The sequence below is a fragment of the Anomalospiza imberbis genome, chromosome 2, assembly GCF_031753505.1.
Source record: "Anomalospiza imberbis isolate Cuckoo-Finch-1a 21T00152 chromosome 2, ASM3175350v1, whole genome shotgun sequence".
NCBI lineage: Eukaryota > Metazoa > Chordata > Aves > Passeriformes > Viduidae > Anomalospiza > Anomalospiza imberbis.
Genome location: NC_089682.1, coordinates 7,785,369 through 7,803,824, shown reverse-complemented (window position 1 = coordinate 7,803,824; position 18,456 = coordinate 7,785,369). Strand labels below are relative to the sequence as shown.

The 18,456-nt window shown below is 46.0% G+C and overlaps 1 protein-coding gene across 1 annotated transcript in view; it reads right to left on the bottom strand.

Annotated features, from left to right (window-relative positions):
- The window catches only part of RPL8 (ribosomal protein L8), a 78,495-nt gene that overhangs the window by 49,664 nt on the left and 10,375 nt on the right, over positions 1–18,456 (bottom strand). The window lies entirely within an intron of this gene.

The following is an 18,456-nucleotide window of genomic DNA, read 5'->3' as shown; positions in this document are numbered from 1 at the left end:
GGAAAGGCAGCTTGTACAAGCAGGATGCTGCGGGGGCTGTGGCAGCCAAAAGTTGCCCTATAAACCTCATTAAAGCTGTGTGTCTGTAGCCTTCCAAGTCTGTGAATCCTCATCCAGTGCAGTGTTCGCTGTTGCTCATATTGATCAATGTGTTTATGAAAATAGCCTGCATTCAGTTGTGACAGGAAACACCGAGTTACAAATCCCAGGTGTTAGTGCTCATTCTTAGGTGGAGCGGAGCAAAGGACGGGTCAGGAGTTTCACTCCTGCTGTGCTGTGAGCTCTGTGAACTTCAGTGAACCTGGCTGGAGCTGTTCAGCGCTCAAACCAACTTCACATCTTGTAAGTGGATTGCTTTTGTGGGGTAGATTGCCAGGGCTGTTGAGGTGACAGTTTCATGCTGTGTTTGTGTCAGAAAAGAGCAGTACAGATCCTGTCTGGTTCTGTGAGCCCCTTGGCTGGTTGCTTCATGGAATCAGTGGCCTTGTGCATAACATGGGTAGCAGTCATGTAATAGTCCCAGGAAGTGGGAAGTGGTTTGTGTAATTATCCTGTGCTCACAGAAAGATGACACTTAACAAGCTGAAGTCACCTGCTGGAGGTTAATGAGGCAGGCCTGGAGCAGAGCCCAGACCAGGAAAAGTGTAAGTGGTGGGAGGGCCTTTGCTGATGTACCATGACGAGCTCCTCTACTGCTGTCCTTTAGCTCTTTCCTGGCATTATTTAGGGAAGGTCTGGAAAAGCTGTCAGTGCTATGGATCTGCAAGTCTGGCCTGTCCATTTAGGATAAGCAAATTCTGCTGTATATTTGATCATTAAGGGCACTGCATCATCTCCTCAGAGAGTTTTTATAAATAATTGAAATTCTGCACTAAACTTGCATCCTAGCAAGGGTAGAGTTTGTTCTTTGTCCTGCCACTTCAGGGGAAATTCACCTTCATCTAATTTGTTAGCAAAAAATATTGCTGCTGAAGGAATTGCATGGTTCAAATGAACATATCAGTGTGTTCAGAGCACAGATAACACTGTTCTGGGCCTGATTAATGTGCAAGTTTCAGTAAGTGATGCCATCAAATTATGTATTTGGTGTGATGAAAGCTTTGCTCCCACTGGACTTTCATGCAAACTAGAGTTTGTCGTTGAGGGTCATAGGGACTGACTACAGGCTTTGCAGGGAAGGCTGAAGTACAGCCTGGAGCAAACCTTGGCATTACGTGCTTAGATATTCAGTGTGGAAAATGAAACTGTTGCTTCAAGGTGGGAGCTGATTACCAGGGTTTTTTTCAGAGGCTAAAGAGTTTGTCTAATCTCCTTCAGTTGATGACTCACTAGGAAAGAAGGAGTAGTGATAAATTTGAAAAGGAAGCAGAATAAAAGGTTTGGCAAAGGCACAAAACATCTGCTCCCAGCTGTGCTGCTGCTCTGGGTTACCTGGGGTCAATCACATCATCATGCTGCAGCTGTTCTCTTTGTCTCTTGTTCATCCTGTCAGTGTACAGACATCAACTTTTTCAATCAGCAATTGCAGCACCAGTATCTAGTCTCATCTGTCATCTCACCTGAGACTTCTAGATTCTACTTGAAACCAGTAATTTGCAGGTACTTTAAGCTTAAAAAATGACAGCCCAGTAAGATCATGGGCCACCCTGGCATATTATATTCCTTGATTATTCTACTCTAACAAGAGAGAGAAATGAGATTTCTGATATAATTTCTCAAATATTTACCCTTGTTCTTTCTAACCCAACTTCCATTGTTTTCTTTTTTTTTCCCCTACATGCTTGTTTCTTCTTGCAGTCAAAACAAACATTGCTTCTGATGGCACTTGAGATCTCAGAGGCTCATGTGATTGAAAGCATTTCTTGTGCAGCAAGGGAAGTAATCGCTCAGGGTTATTTACAAAGAAGGAGCAGCCAGAAATTAAGTGGACTGGGACTCTTTAATGGAGGCAGTTTGTTAAATACCACTTGTGTGCTGAGCTTAGTCAGAGATTAGATGCAGGTTAAGGGAAATGTTCTCTGAAGAAATATAAAAACATCGGAGAGCTGAGAACTGGCTTATGGAAACAGAGTACCACATTGCTGATCTTTTCCAGCTCTCCATTCATGCATGAAGAAGATATGCCCAAGACTCTCTGGGTGGAAAAACTGTACTTAATTATGTTGAATTGTATGACTCTACACACAGAGCAGGATCATGTACTTGAAAGCTTGCCTGAATTTTCTAACAGTGTCAGCTGCTTGAGGAAGGATGCATCCTCTTCTCACACCTCCTTAAACAGCTGAGGAATCTGGTAATTAGGCTACTGTCAAATCACAGTGTGCTTTATGAAAATTCCTCAAGTACTTGCCTATTTCATGTGGATAAATTAAAGTGATGGGCTCATTGCAGACTCTGGTGCTTCTGCACAACTTCTCAGGAGTAAATCTCAGCAAAGTTTTAAGGAGGTCAGCCTTGCCAGGAAATGGGGAGGCAGAGCAGCCAAACAAGAGGCCAGTGGCTGAGTTAGTGTGGAAGCCCAGCTCTCCTCTGAGTGAGTGACCCCGTGTTGCTCTGACAGCACAAACATCAGCTTCCTCTCACGATGACCTGGGGATATGGGAGCAGCCCAGGCTCCTGGTCATAGCATGGGAACTTCACTCAGCCTGCAGCCACTGCCCTTGCCTTGGGACTCATTACCCTTCAGGAAAAAGTCCCTTGGAATCAGAGTTCCCCATGCAGGATGAGCCTTGTTGTGGTCACCAGGGTTTTAGGAGGTTTTCTGCTACTGCTCTTTGGTCTTTGGTTTAGCACCAGAGTGATTTACTTTTGCTTCACTTGCTATAAAACTCTGAGATCTTAACTCTGAGGTTTTTAAAGGAGTTAATTGTGACTTTGAAATGCCCTTGACAGGAGCCCCACACAGCCTGGTGGCAGCTTTCAGTGCTGCAGTCCATGACAGCATCCCCAAAACTTGCAGCAAATAGAGCTGAACCTTGCAGTGCCCTGCTGAATTTTCTGGCCTGGGCTGTGCTGTAGGATTATGAATGTCTTAACAAGCTGGAAACATCAGTACATCTCTGATTGTTGATGTATGCTCAAAGAATATCTGTCTGATAACAGCAGTCACTTCTCTAGGGCCTTGTTAACTCAGTGGAGACTCTGGGATGCACCAGAGGTCAAGCCATGCTTTTTAGTTTGGATACTGGAGCCTCCCTCCCATGTCAGGAAAGGACTTTTAATATTATTGACCAGAACTTTTAATATTATTGGCACAGCTTTTAGTTTAGAAGTCTGATCATCTTTCTTAACTGAAGTCCATGAGGCCGGGCTGTAGACACCACATACAGGTTCATCCCTACCTCAGTCTCAGTTCTTGTGCTGAAGGTGTTGGATTGGAGACAGAACTTGCAGCAATGGAAACATCTGAAAGCAGTTTAAGTTAAGACTTATCAAGAATTGTGTGAATTAATTGTAAAATAGGTTTAGGGACAAGGAATGTGTTTCCACATGGATGATTCAGTTGGAAACCCAAATTCTTTTTTGTGGTGCACTCAACCTTGGCTGTTGGAGTGGTTTTGTATTCGCAGTCACCAGATTCTCTATGATTGTGCTGTGCTGTGCTTGGTTTTATATCCATCAGTGTGTAGGTGGGGTGTTAAATTGCCAGCCATGGAGCTGGGGACCACCAGACATTTACTGCTGTGTGTTTGTGCCATTTGTCCCACTGGCCTGAAACCATTTTGTTTTCCTTCTGTCTTCCCCGACTCTTTCTACTAAGCCCAGGACTTACACTTTCCTCTGAGTCCCAAAGACCTGCCTTCATCCTTCTGAACCAGGTAACCCTTCCTTTTTTCCCAAACTCTGTCCACCGTCTGCAACCTCTGCTTGGTTTGGGTAATTTCAGAGATCTGCCTGCCTTCTCAGAAGTCAGAAATTTTCCATACTGTTGTTTCCTTCGATGTTCCTGCTCCCACAGGCCTCCTTCTAGAGGAATAGTTTGCAGAGCTGCTCAGGCAGCATCTGATAAGTAATAGCTGCAGGAATATGGCTGTGCAAGGCTTTTCTCAGCAGATTTGTTACTGTAGGTTATTTAAACATAGCTCTGCTGGGTCATTGAATTCTTTTAGCCCAGAGCTGTAGCTGGCAGAACTGTAAATGAATATGGCTGTCAAATTTGCATGTAGTCCTCAAAAACTGCTTTATGAACTACTTGGTATTTGAATTCTCTTCAGTTCAGGAGAAGACACAGCTGCTTAGGGCTTTTTACTATTATTTTACCAATAGCATAAAAATAACAAGGATGCAATGACTGATAAACCTCCAAAATGAGGAAGAGGCTGGTTTTTATTTACATTTTATATTTAATTTTGTTTACTAGAGCATGCTGTGTTATTAAAATTAAACCTGGATGAAATGTTTTTCCTTTTCCGTGGAATCTTTCCACTTTAAAATTAAAATTTTTTCTCTTTGCCAATACAGATCAAAATAGCATGTCTTTGATGTAACATAAAGTCTGGGTTGTTTGATAGCTTCGGGCTTTGTTCTCCTGCTTCCTTTATTAAAAATTGCAGTAAAATGGTTTTAGTTTCTAAATCCAATTCTCAAAACACACTATTTTAAAGAAGGGTGACATTTTGACAATTCTGAACCTGTTTTCACAATGGCCCCACCTTATAAATGTTTTTTTTTTCAAGTATCAGCATTTTCTAACAGCCATAGAACAGTTTTGTTGAACAACTGCTGTCCAGCTCTGTGGTCACTTCATTTCACTGTGTGACACCATTTTCTTTGTCACAGTGTGACTCAACATCTGTAGTGCCTTGGGTGCTGTAGGTTCAGGGTTCCTGTGTGGGTGACACCTGGCAAGAAAAACCTTATTTTATCTCCAGTGAGCAGCAGGGTTCCTGTTTTGCTTTGCTATTCACTGTACTGTTTTATATTTTTGTTTTACAAAGTTAGCACCAATTTACAAACGTACAGCCTCAGCAGCCTATGTGTTCAGTATGTGGATTGTAAAATAGATCTGATTTGTAGCCTCATCCTGGTGTCAGAAATGTAGAGAAACTGTCTATTGGATTTTTGAGAGCAAAAAAAGTGGTCCTTTAAGCTCCAGGTTAATTTGTCGTCTTCTGTGCACTGTGCAAGGCTGATTCTGCTGAGGCCAACACTAGTGTTACATCCTCTCTGTTAATGCTCTTGCAAAGCACTTTTCCAAGCTCAGAAGAGACAGTTGAGGCAGTGTTTCCAAAGCATCCTGGCTCTTGCTGTGCCTTCACCACTGTTTTCTTGAAAGGAGTTCCCTGCAGATGCTGAGTGGGAAGAAATCTCAGCAGCACAACTCTGCTGACACCCTGCCCCACAGCCCAGCACGGGCTAAAAGGGATGAGAAGGGCACCAAAGCTGGGCAAAAAGGGAGACTTTCCTTAGGGAGACTGAGCCAGGAGAGGTGTTCAGTGGCCTGTCAAAGACACCAGTGTCAAATTCAGAGTTTTTGTCGGTTTTCATACAACAAAATGTTTCCCCTTCCCTCAGTGTTACTGAGTGATGCTGTTTGCACACTAAGCAACCACTGCAGAGTTACGTGAACAGCCCCTCACATCTTTTCATGCAGTAAAGAACCCTGCTAATGTCACCTCTGGGCACTGGGCTTTGGCTACCAATGGGCCTGGCTTTCTCCCCCAGAAAAGAAAGATCACAGAATCTTTGTGTCCAGGAGGCCAAGGCCTACTCAGCTGGCTTGTGGCAGAATTACAAAGCCCAGTGAATAAAATTACCACCCTGCCCCTCAATACACAACTGCTGCATGAAGACACCCCTTAATGGGACCCTTAGGGGTCTGGCATCAGCCTTCACATCCCTGTGGGAGCAGCTACAGTGATCACCAGACCTTTTTGCCCCACCCTGTCCTATTAAAAGGTTTCCCTTTTCTTCCCAGTGTCTCCTGTCCTGAGGATGTCAAAGTAACCAGAAGGAGGAAAAATGCCATTCTGTGTTTCATTGTGTCTGCAGCCTGCAACATCCACTCAAAACAAGCTCTTTATGAAAACCATGCTGGGTGACTCTTGTTTTCAGGAGGAGGTTTGTCATACATGGAGGAAATTGCATTTGAATTGTAAATAAAAGTTTCAGAATTCTTGATTTCTGTTCCCTTCCTTTTCAGTAAATTCCGCTTTGGTTTTTAAAGTGGCACCTTCTCAGCTTAGTGCTCTTTGTGTCCTCCTTTCTCTTCTGCCTTTCTTTGCCTGCTCTGTTTCTTTTGTCGTGTCTGTCTTTACCCATGGTAGTTCCAGCCAAAAACCCTCCCCTGATTTTTTTTTTCCCAGTCCATGTGCTAAAACAGCCCTGGATTAAGTTATGAAGGCTGGCAGTGAGATGTCATTGTAAGATCTTGCTCCACTTGGTTTTCAGCCCTTTCAGAGCTTTGCCTTAGAGGGTAGGAAAGGAACATCTTTTCCTTGCTGGAAATTGGAATTCCAGACCACTGCAGTGTGTGCCATGGATCACAGAGGGGAATTTCAGGGCAATCCCCAAGACCATGATTCATCCTTGCTCTTACTATACCTTCACCACCATTTTCTTGAAAGGAAAGTTTCCTGCTGATGCTGAGTGGGAAGAAATTTCAGCAGCTCTCACCACTCCTGATGGGGAGTTCCTGGTGGGCAGCTGAGGGTGATCCTTCCTCTGCTGTGTCAAGGAGCTTGTCTGAAGGAGGGGACTTTCTCAAGCCTTGAAGGCAGCAGGTGCTCAGTCATGGGGTTGGTTCTGGCTGCTCTAAGCGAGGTCTGCAGTGGGTCTGACACCCAGGGGGAGGCAGCTCAGCCTTGCTGTGGAAATTGCAACGTAGGCTTTGCCCTCCGACGTCAAAAGCAGAGTGGGAATGAGATCAAAGCTTTGGATCTTCCTGCTTTCAGTCACGGGACAGATCCCAGTCTGTGTCCCGATCTGTGTACCGTGGGGGCTGGCTGGAAGCAGCGGAGACGCTCATGGGGGAGGGAGGAGGGATGGCAGCTGTGTGTGCTGGCACTGGTGCAAGCTGGCTGCTGACGCTTGCAGGCTGGCAGGAGGATGTGCTTGATCAGCTTAGTGGGTAGAGAAAATGTCCTGGATCAGTTCGTGCTGGCAAGAGATGAAGTGAGAAAAATACTGAGACTGAAGTGGTGGAAGTGAGTCCTTCCCTGGCTTTCCATGCAGAGCATTCCACAGTCCCCCTGCTCACAAGGTACATACCACATTTTTCTTTTGAACATGAGTAAACTGATCCTTTCCATACAGAAATTATCTGTTTCCTTCTCATAATTTGGGTTATTTAGCCATTTAACTTGTGAGTGGCTGGTGTTACCCTTTATTCCCATTATCCCCCCTGAAGTTCAAATCTGTGTTTCCTTGGGCTGGGAGGTGAAGAAAACCTTGTGGCTCTGGGGTGACACCTACCACCCAGCCTGATTTGACCTGTGGTGCTGCCCTCAGAATTAGTCTGGAGTGGGTTGTACTTCTCCTTTTCTCCCAGCAGAAAGTTCCCCCTATGGTTCTGCTGGAATCACTAAGGGTTCCTCGGAGTTCTGGCCTGGAATAGTGCTGGGCATGGGAGAGTGAGCAAAGCAGCAGCTAAAATGAATGTGTTGATGGGTTTGATTTCTGTTATTCTTGTACATTGTGTCACCAGTGACTTTCAGAGCACATTTTCAAGTATGCTGGGCAGCCTACCTGCAGGCTAACACGACAGTGTTAATAAAGGAGCAGGCAGGAAAGAAACATGTTCAGGTTCTTGCAGATCAAACTGGAAAAGAAGCAGCTAGGGAGTGAGGAAACAGTGATTTCAGTACAGTAGAGAAGGCTTGGCTGGGTGATTGCTGATGGGCAGGAATGGAGTGCATCAGTGTCAGAACATTCCTTCCCATGTCACCTCAAGTTTCCATGGCCCAGCTGGTGCAGGATGCATATTTGCATTGTGAAGTGCCAGTAAACCAGTCTAGAGAGGAGCCAGGCTTCTCCTAGCTGACTGAAATAACATAAAACTACTGTCCTTTAGTTGGAGGCACTAAAAATCCCAGGGATAGTGCTCAAGACCCTTTCATGTGATGAGAAATTAATTCCATTTCAAATTCAACACCGTATAGCCAATAGTGAGCTTAATTTATGCTTCAAAATTTATGCTTAAATTTATAACATTAATCTTTAATTTAGCACAGTGCCTCTTCATCTAGCTGAGAGCTAAGCTTTTGATTAAAGGTGCTGCTCTTCAATGGCTGCAGCCCCTCACACTCCACAGTCCCACAGAGCAGATGGTTACCCAGGGGAGCAGAGACAGACCTGTCTGCTCAGATTGCTCAGTCTGTTCAAAATTGACAACTTGTGGATTGGAAACTGGATGTTCTATTAGTTTTGATGCTGGGCTCTTAAACAGTGCAAGAATCCTTCCTTTTTAGCTGAGGATAATTCAGTTTGAACAGGACAAGGATTTTGCATGTTCAAATACAACTTTTCGTTCTTCCCTTCCAGCTTTCCTGTTTTGGTGTACAGTCATGTGTCACATGTGTTACAGCTGTTCATGTGTTCTGATGGACAGAAGCAATTTCAGGGGAAACCTGAGGCCCCAGAGCACACAGGGGTGTAAGGCAGAGAACTGCCCATGTCCTAGGCTCCAAACTCCATGTGTTTCATTGTCTCTCACTTTCCTTGTTGCCAGGTGCTTTGGTTTTAACACCACAGAACTCCGGCATGAACTCTTTCTTGGACCATCTTTTTATACCTCATCTCACTTTGTCAGCTGTGGAATATGTCTCCTTTTCACTATTTACTTCCTTTGCCCAAATGGGATCTTAGAAAGGTTAGGGTTAGGTGGGACCCTAAAGATCACTCAGTTCCAACCTCGCTGTCATGGGCTGGGAACTTTCCCTAGACCAATTTGCTCAGAGCCCCATCCATCCTGGCCCTGAACAGTTCCAGGAACGGGAAGTGCACCTCTCTGAGCAAACCTCTCTGGGATCATCCCTCTGGAGAGTGACAGTGTACATGCCACGACTTGTGGGGTAACAGGAAACCTGGGGAAACTTGTAGGAAAGCAGGAACACAGTCCCAGGACATCTGTGATGCCCTGCAGCCTTTTGCTCCATGTTTGTACAGCATCTAGGAAAGTCGCATCTTATCTGAATTGCCATGCAAATCCATAGGATTAGTCATGGGAGCAGAGAGGTTTAACTCTGTAATTCAGAGTGATGCTAATGAGAGCTTCTTAGAGAGGTCGTTTCATAGTGGTCTCTTAGGTCTTCTTCTCTTCTGGTCTCACCTGTGAGCTGTGAGAGTGTGGCTGACAAACTGTAACCAGATGTTACAGACCTGAGCAGAAATTCCTGTCTGGGAAATAAACAAGCAGTGTTTTACACTCTGCTGTAGGAAATTCAGGGATTAGCTAAGGCTGTGTTTTAAACCTCCTCCATAAACAGACTCCAGCTGTGGCAGTCCTGGGATCTGAACCCTCTTGCTCCAAGCTGCTGTGCCAAATTAGAAACAGGCTTTTTTCTGGACAGGCTTTGTCCTGAGACGATCTCTCGGTTTGTGAATGTGTTCTGACTTGGCAAAACCCCAGTTGTTCACAATATTCATTGAGCCAGCTGTGAACCTGCACACGCCCATGGCGCGATGAGTGACCACAGGAGCTGCCAGTGGCCTCTGCAGAGTCACAGCCAGTGCTGGTGTCAGGGCTCACAGCTCCAGCCAGGGGCCATTTATGAACCCCTCATCACCCCTCACCTGTCACAGCTGAGAGATGGAGGTTCAGCTTCTTCTAGGAGATAAAAGACAAAAGGAAGTAAAATCCATCAGCAACCTGGAAATGCCTTGCAGTGTTTGCATTGCAGTCTTCTATGTGCAAGGCTAAAATAGGACATGTCTATGTCTAGCTTAATAAGGGCAGAGTGCTCCAGTGACCTTCCTGGACTGTAAACCCCAGACTGGATCACGGTGTCCATTCACAGGTATAGAATCAAATGTTTGGGCCAAAAGGCTTGCTGCCAATTTGCTGTGCAGGCCATTTGATTACATCTCAATATATGACTTTCCCTTAGAGGGAAAAGAAAGGCCATCCCTTACAACAAACCCCCATGTAGTGTTTTATGACAGCACAAGTTAGGCAGATGAATCACAGTATTTGGAGGAAATTTCTGTAAGCTGATTACTGGTTACAGTAGCCAGTGCTGAATTGCATTTGTCCAAGTGGAGTCACTGCTGTGTCGCCCTTTACCTCATACACAGCACCACAGACACTGTGCCTGGATGGCTGGGTACTAATGATGCCACTTCTCTTATTTAGGGATGATTATCTGCAACTTTCACTTGTCCTTTCATGTCAGTCCCAGGTGAGAGCACTGGGTTTTCCAGGCTTATCAGTGGATTAAAGCTGGCAAGAAAGTTAAAAAACTCAATCACTTCTTTTTAGCTAGCTTATGATAGATAAAGGAACTCTGAAGCATTTCTATTTCTCCCCAAATAGGGAACATCAGATAGACTGTTTCCTGCCTTTCCTCTCAGAAGAATATGGCGTGGGAGGTCTCAGAAGTATTAAATTATTTTTACTTAATCGGGAAGACAAGAGTCTTGGAGCCTTAATAGAGACATATTTTCCTCTCAACGCTTCTCAAACATTTGAGCAACATCGGATTTAATGATACAGGAGTTTTAAAGGGGCTGAATAAATCACTACTTTTCTTTTTCCTCAAGTGACATGCTGGTGATAGAGCTTCTGCTAGAGACCTGGTAGACCTTTCAGGAAAAAAAACAGCATTAAAACCAGACTGAATTTACTGTGTTTAAAACACAGCAGTGGAAAATCGTGCCTCAATTATATAAATGTTACTGTTCAGCACAAGAATGTCAAATGTGCATAAGGTTCTTGGAGACCTTGGTTATATTCAGTAAATATATTCAGTTACTAGTGGTAACTTGGAAGACACTTAGGAGCAGGGAAGAGGAGGAGAGATCACTGAACAGAAAGCTGACAAGGGCTGCAGCTGTGCAAGCATGGCTTGGCTGGCTGGAGCTGCAGCAGGAAGGCTCTGGTAGGTCACAGTACAGTTTGTTCTTTCTGATTTGTGAGTCCCACACTTAGGGCATGTCCTGGCTTTGCTGTGTTAATGGCTTTGAGTGCCCATGAGTGTGTGCAGATCTTATCAGGGATCAGTGTACCACGAGTGTCAATCATGGGGCTGCATTCCCACCTGCTCAAAAAGGCTTTTGCTTTGCAAAATGCAGAGCCAGGGCTGTGTCCCTGCCTTCCAAATGGGACCCTAAGGAGAGCGGTCAGCAGCTAGAAAGGACACAAGAGGTTCTTATTGCTGTGTGCAGTGAGATCAAGCTTGTGGTGCCTTGCCATGTGAATACTGCACCCTGTATTTCCAGCACAGCTCAGCTCAGGTGCTGTTAAGCCAAGGAGAAGGAAAATAAATAAAGCAATATGTTTGCATGTACTGCTAATACATCACATCCTGTATATTGCATAGAACTCCTCCCACCCTATTAATAAAACATCCCTAAGGTTTCAAAGTGGAAAAGTGAGCAGCTGCTGATGCAAAATGACAAGAGCAGAGTGATGGTGCTTTATACCACACACAGAACAAGTCTGAAAGCTTTATTTACATGCTACAAAGCTGTTTGCACAAGGCCTTGCCCACTTTGGTGCATGAGAAATCCAGTGGTGAAACAATTCAGTTCTGTTACAAACTTTAAAAGCCTTCTAAAGAATTAAGGCATTAAGTGCTCTTTGTGTGCTGCTGTATTACATTCATAAAATACCCAAGCCTGGCTCTAATGGGCTGTAAATGAAGTCTTGGTGGGAAATATATCAAAATAAAACTACAGGCAGCCTGGGAAAATGCCTTCCAGGTTCCTCGTAAAGACTTCATACCAATTAGCAAAGCCAGTCCCAGAGAGCACATAACAGGCTTTTTACACTAGGCCTTGCACATCCTGGGATGTTACTTTTATTTTTTACAACACCAGTATTTACACCAACTGCGGCTTTAGTGGAAGAAATGCAAGATTTTCTGTGAGAGCAAGGAAACTGTATCGTTTACAACGGAAGAGAAACAAAATTGCTACTACCAGGAAAATGGGAAGTCAGAGCTGTGTGGGCTGAATTCTGTCCTTACTTGGCTTTGGGGAATTATGTGATTTTATTCTATGACTCAGAGTTGTTTTTACAGCATTTGCGTCACCCAGAAAAGTTGAATCTACATAAGACCCAGCATGTTCCAGGAGAGAATATTTTGTTCTGTAGTGTGAACTGGCTAGCAGACACTGACAGGGCTCATGTTTAGCTTTATTATTATTATTATTATTACTGTTGTCATTAAGGCATAAACTGCAAGATGTCTCAGAGCTATCAGTCTGTGTTACTGCAGCAAGTATGTGCAGTAGGAGGGAAAATCCTAATACTTGGAGAATCGTTTTACAGATCAGCAGTAGTGAATTCCATTTGCTTTCAGTTTGCCTCCTTTGACCTCAGTTCACATGTGGAAAAACACAGCCTGTGTGTGACGTGGATAATGTAACTTCCCTGCTCAGTTCCACCCGGATCTCAACATATTATTTCACTTGCAGAGCCTCACCCATTATAGGTGCCACAAATCAGGCACTGCCCTCAAGTGTAAATGCTTGTGTTTCTCCATCCAGGAGGGTGGTTAGAGAATTTGGCACATAATGCTGCAATGAGTTGGCAGAACTGAAAGTAGGTGAGCTCAGACACTGGTCTGAGGAATGCAGCAAATCCAAATTTAGGGCTCTGGAGGCTGGATCACAAGTGCTGCAGCCCTGTGATACAAAGTGCTGATCTGATACTGGCTCATTCCGCTTGTTCAGATGTGTGTGAGTGTTTCTGAGAAGTTATTTTTGTGCTGGCAGGCTTTGTGAGAGATCAGGTGGTGTCTGCCCATGCGGCTCTGTCTTTCTGCAAGGCTGGAGATCATTTCTCTTCCTGCAGCTGACGGAGCTGTCATTAAAAGTATGACACTGACATAAGCACTGCTCTGGCTAATTAGACAGCAGTGAGGTTGTGTGCCTGCACCCAGCCTGGGGCATCCTGGCAGCCGTGGAGGAGCCTCACCCGCCCATCCATTGCTCAGGACACAGGAACAGCTTGGGCAAGGCTGAAATCCAAAGCAAAATGAGTTTGTTTTCTTGTCCCCAGGGGTGGGACACTCACCTTTGACCCCTCCTCTTTGCTGGAGGGTGCTGGCACTGGACTTTGAGTCCAGTTCACTGTGTCGCTGCTTTGGCACCAAGTTCAGGCCCGAGGGTGCATCGTGGTCCTAAGGGCCATTCCTATAAAGCAAACTTCCTTCTCTCTCACCTACTAATTTTTTCTTTTTTTTTTTTTTAACAGTGTTTTGCTTGTGGTCTGCTTTTGGCTTTTGCTTTCTGGTTGCTCAGGTTTTGTCAGGACAAAAGGGTGAGGCTCAGCAAGGTGCAAGAATCTCTGCAGCCTGGGAGAGGGAGCACTGCAGTAATTTCCTGTTCTCTGACTCTCCCCTTGTGTCCAGAGGAGAAGAAAATGAAGCCTGACATGATTATCAGATAGCTCATTAACTGAATTCCATCAGAAGTGGTCACTCCACAAATTCTTGGTGATTTAATTCTCCCATTTAATTAATCCATCCCCTAGAAATTATCAGCTCACATTAGAGACAAATTACCTATTAATTTCCCATTTAATAATTAGTGTTCTTCTAGGCCTTAGTTAAGCTTTCTTGCCTTATGTCAGATTTGATCAAAAGGAGACACCTGAGCCTTTTGATTTGTGTTCCTGCTAATGTTAACATTTCCCCTTTTATGTTTGGAGCACAGGCTAAGGCAGGGGTCTGACAATGCCCACAGCACCTCCTGCAGAGATGGTTCCCTCCCCACTTCTGCTGGGCACTTTGCATGGGCCTGGGAGAGAAGGAAGACAAAAAACCCACCCCAAAAATAATTACAGCGCACGACTGTGACCTTTGCAGCTTCTGCTCTGCTGGTGCCCAAAGTTTCTGAGCATTGATTTTTTTATCTGCCAGAGGCAGTGGCCTCCAGAGGGGTGGCAGTGCGAGGGCTGCATGTGGGGGCTTTGATGGTGGATGGGGGAACTCTCCTGGGCTCTGTCTCTGCCCCTAAGGCTGCTGCTGTATTTTATCTACAGATTTGTTCAGTGCAAAATACAGAAGCTGCCCAGGAAACAGAAGGCGATGCTTCCCCTGCCACCCCCCCCGGAAGTGTTTGCAGATGCCATCTCCTCTTTTGCTGTGTGTTTCTGCAGAGGCTGCTGGCATTGTTTATTAATTTCGCTGCACAGTGTCATGGTTTCAACAGGAGGGGGGGATAGTGCCCTTTTGATCCGTGCTGGCCCATGGCTTCTGTTGGTGGGGCACTTCTCTAGGGGGGGTGGTGGGGTGAGTTTGGCTCTCCTGAAGCTTGGGGCTGCTGCTCATCAGGCAAGCGCTGAAAAAGCTGCTGGTTGTCCAGCCTGTGGCTGATGTCGCTGTTGGTGAGGGTTTGCTGTGCTGCACAGTTTGTCCTTGCACGCTCCCAGGGCAGGGGTGGAAAGGCTCAGCTCAGGCAGGCGTGGGACAGAGCTCAGAGCACTTGCTGGGTAGGCTGCAGGGCTGGGCTCCCTGCAGGAAATCAGAATGACTAACTACAGTGTCCCAGTGACACCTGACAGAGCCTGTTGGGACTGGGCTGCTTGGTCATGCACAGGCATGATGGACAAAAGGCAAACACCCCGCAGACTTTGTCATGGAAAAGTGATAGGCACGTTTCAGGCTTGAATAAATAAAATGTTTAGATCTCCTTCAGGTGCTGCCTAGGTCTCCCAAAACACTTCTGATCAAACATTCAGGCCCAGAACATCAAGGGTGTTTCAGCATCCGTGCCGCTGACATTCCCTGGCATACACTTAATCCTTTTTAGGTCTCTCAAGTGTGAGTAGAGCCACCCAAACACAGGTGCTGCTGCCTGGCACAGCCCCAGAGCTGCAGGGGTGCAGGTGCTCAGGCAAAGTGTGTCCAGATCTGGGCTTTGCCAGCACAAGCCACCCTCTCTGTACTGTGTCAGTGCCGTGGCTGCTCATCCTGTTCCGCAGGGATGCTGCTGCCCATGGAGTTGTGAGGGCTCTTCTTCTCCCCACCCTGAGCTCAGGCCTGGTGCTGTAGCCCTCCAGCTGGAGACTCTCAAGCACCACACAGCCAGCTTGAGGCACGGTAGGGTCCCCCAGACTCGATGGGATGCTCTGTCAAGGCACCCACTGAGCATCTTCCCCAAATAATGGTCTGAGAGCACCCCGGCTTGGTGCTTTCATTCATTGCTTCCACAGTCTGCTCTTTAGTCTGCGAATTTTAAACTGCACCAGTTGCAGCCCCAAGCAGTGGGGTTTCCCTATCCAAGGGACACATTTCTGTGACACTGCTGGCTCCATTGCTCGGGTGAGAGAGAGACTGTAGAGGCTGTCACCAAGTGCACCTCAGTGGCTGCTCTGAATGCTCAGAGTGCCAAGGAGAGAGAAAGGATGTTTTGGATGCCCCAGAGGTGCTGCTCTGTGTGGCTCAGCAGCTCCTTCCCCCTCTCACACCCTCATGTACCAAATGTGTCTCCCCTGTACAACCCAGTAAGGCTCAGGGAAGTGTGAATGTGCTGGTGAAATCAAAGGGAAATGATAATCATGGTGAGAAATTCTGGGTGGAACACAGTTTTTTTGAGGGCTGTTGTATCTTACAGAGCCCTGGTGTGATTTATTTTTAATGCTGAATGTCTGGCCCTCCATTACATTTCCCACACGTGTTGTTTGTCCCCTCATTTATTTGTTTCCCATCATACAAGGAGGGCAGATACTCTGTACTCTCTGTTATAACTCAAATTGGGCACGGTAGCTCCAACAGCTTGCTGCAACACACTCGTGGCTAAAGCCCAGCTGTTGTGGCACAGCTTCTCTGACAAGAGCACAGAGAGCTTCCCCCACCTGCCTGCAGGCTCCCATGAACCCAACACAGCCTGCATCCCTGGATGCAACCCAGAAAAGGTGAAGGGATGAGCAGGCTGCGGTGCTGCTGCTGCCAAGCTTGCAGGAGTGGAGCTTTCTCTTCCCATTGCCAGTTGCTAGGTTTGGGACTCGCACTGATCCTACCCACGAGTGTACTGATCCTCTCCAGGAGCTGCATCCTCTGCCACCATCAATTCAATGTCTCAGAAAAAGATGCTGAACTCCTTGTCCCTCAGGTAACGAGGCCTTCTGCAGCTGGCAGGAAACAGTCTTTTGCATGAGCAGAAATGCTGTACTTCTGTGATCCATAAATACACCCCAGTGTGGGGGATCTGCTGTCTTTGCAGTGTCATGGCTGTGGGGGCTTTTTTTGGCAGTGCCCAGGGCTGGTATGGAGGAGGAGGTGTCAGCAGCCCATAAAAGCACAGGCAGGGAACGAGTGGGAAGCAGAATATATGGGTGTAAATGTGAGCTTATCTCCTGCAGAGGCTGCTCCCCTCCCACCCCCAAGCTCTGCTAGCTTTAATCAACTTAGACCCGTGCAAAAGCTCTGCATACATCAGGTGCAGGATGTTTGAGCAGCTGCATTTCTGAGCTGGAGGATCTAAACCCCTTGCACTTGCACTTTGTGGAGGTGGCAGATACCTCCCAATGGTCACAGCTCCTGACCCCAGCGACTGCTCCATCCCCCTCTGGTGTGTCCTGGAGTAATGATGTGTTTCACATCTGGGCTTGATATATTCAGAAAATGCACGGCCACTGCATATTCAGTAAGGCATGATAAGTTCATTAAACAAACCTTCCACATCATCTGTGAGTGTACACTGCTCTAACCTCCTGTTTAACGTGCTGGTTATTGTGGTATTGAAGTTTATTCCTGATCTGATGCTTTCCTCCTTTCCTGCCTGCCAGCATCTTTGACAGACAACAGAATTATACTTTAGATCTATACTAGGTAATTACTTTAGATCTATACTAGGTAATTATGTTTGCTTGGCATGTTGCAGTGCTTCTTGTTACTTTGCATTTAGAAGTGTTAGGCAGGGGAAAGTGCCATGACAGGTGGAGTAAAAATCAGATTGCAGCCCAGCTGTAGTGCCCCAGGTCCCTTCCTCCAAGAGTCCCAGGGCTTCTGGCTCATTCTCCCAAGCATTTGACCTGGCTACAGAGCAGGATCCTGACATAAATGCCTGAGTTAAGCAGAGACAGATAAAATGATGAACCTGACCCAAATATTGACTCTATACAGTGGGGAGAAGGTGGCACTGATCCTGTCCTGGAGGTGGGAGAGATGGATTACCAGGAGGTAAATAAAGTGTCTGGTGAGTCCTGGGAGGGCTGTTGGCTTGGATAACGTGTGGCCTGTTGTGCCTTTACTGCAGAAAGGCTGTTTCAAAAGGTGTTTGCTGAGCTGTGCTCAAGTTCATTGTGCATTGCCTGTATGTGGCTGAGGAGCTTTACCAGGATGAATGGACCCATGGGCACTAAAGGGGAATTAAGCAGAACTCGCTGCCATGTCCTTGCCTTCCTGTGTGCACTGTGCAGGCTTCCCATGAGATCACAAGGAACAGCAGGAGCCACTGCCTTGAGCAGCAGCCTGTGGGAAGCATGACATGAGGACTTCAGCAAGACATGAGCAGCTCCCTGTCACTGTCCTGGGTGGGCGTGGGAGCTTCAGACAAAATTTACTAGAGGAACCCTGCTGCTGAGTCACGAGGTGCAGAGAGGACCCCCTTGCTTTTTAAACTTCTCAGAGAGGAGCCTGAAGGTGGCTGGGTCCAATCTTAGCCTCAGACTGTCAACAATTCAAGTAACTTTGACCTGCAGGATTTAAAGATGGCAAATCACATATGTTTATATAAAATAAATTACTTATTTTGACAAATGATTAGATAAAATATTTTAATCAGAATTACTAACTACACAGAATAAAAGCTGAAACTACTAATAGTTATATACTATAACAAAGTGCACTAAATTAAAGCAGTTGTATTAAAGGTAGCAAAAAGAAACAGTTACTAAGAAGATATGGATGTAATTCACCATACCAACACTCAGAGAGGATGGTCTCTTTCTCTTAACATTGAGGAGCAACCTTGAGGGCCATTCCCATTCAAGGGAGAATCTCCACACACAGTCCAAGAAGTCAGGAGAACCTACTGTATGGAAAGTGGACTGGATTTTTAGTGTAAAGGGGCTGACTATCAGTCATATGCCTGCAGGCCAGTTTAGCAGCTTATCTGCCAAAGCTTTGCCTTACTGTCAGGATGCTGATTTGGGCTTGGTGTGCCAGACTGAGTTTCAGCGTAATTCAACACCAAAACAACACACAGGTCCCCTCTCAATCCACCCTGATAGATTTGCAAATGGGACATTGTCCACTGAGTTCTTGACCACATTTCAGGTCAAAGCATGAGGGGCGGTGGGGGGAAAATATCCTGTCACAATTTCACAGGATAGAAATGACCCCAGAG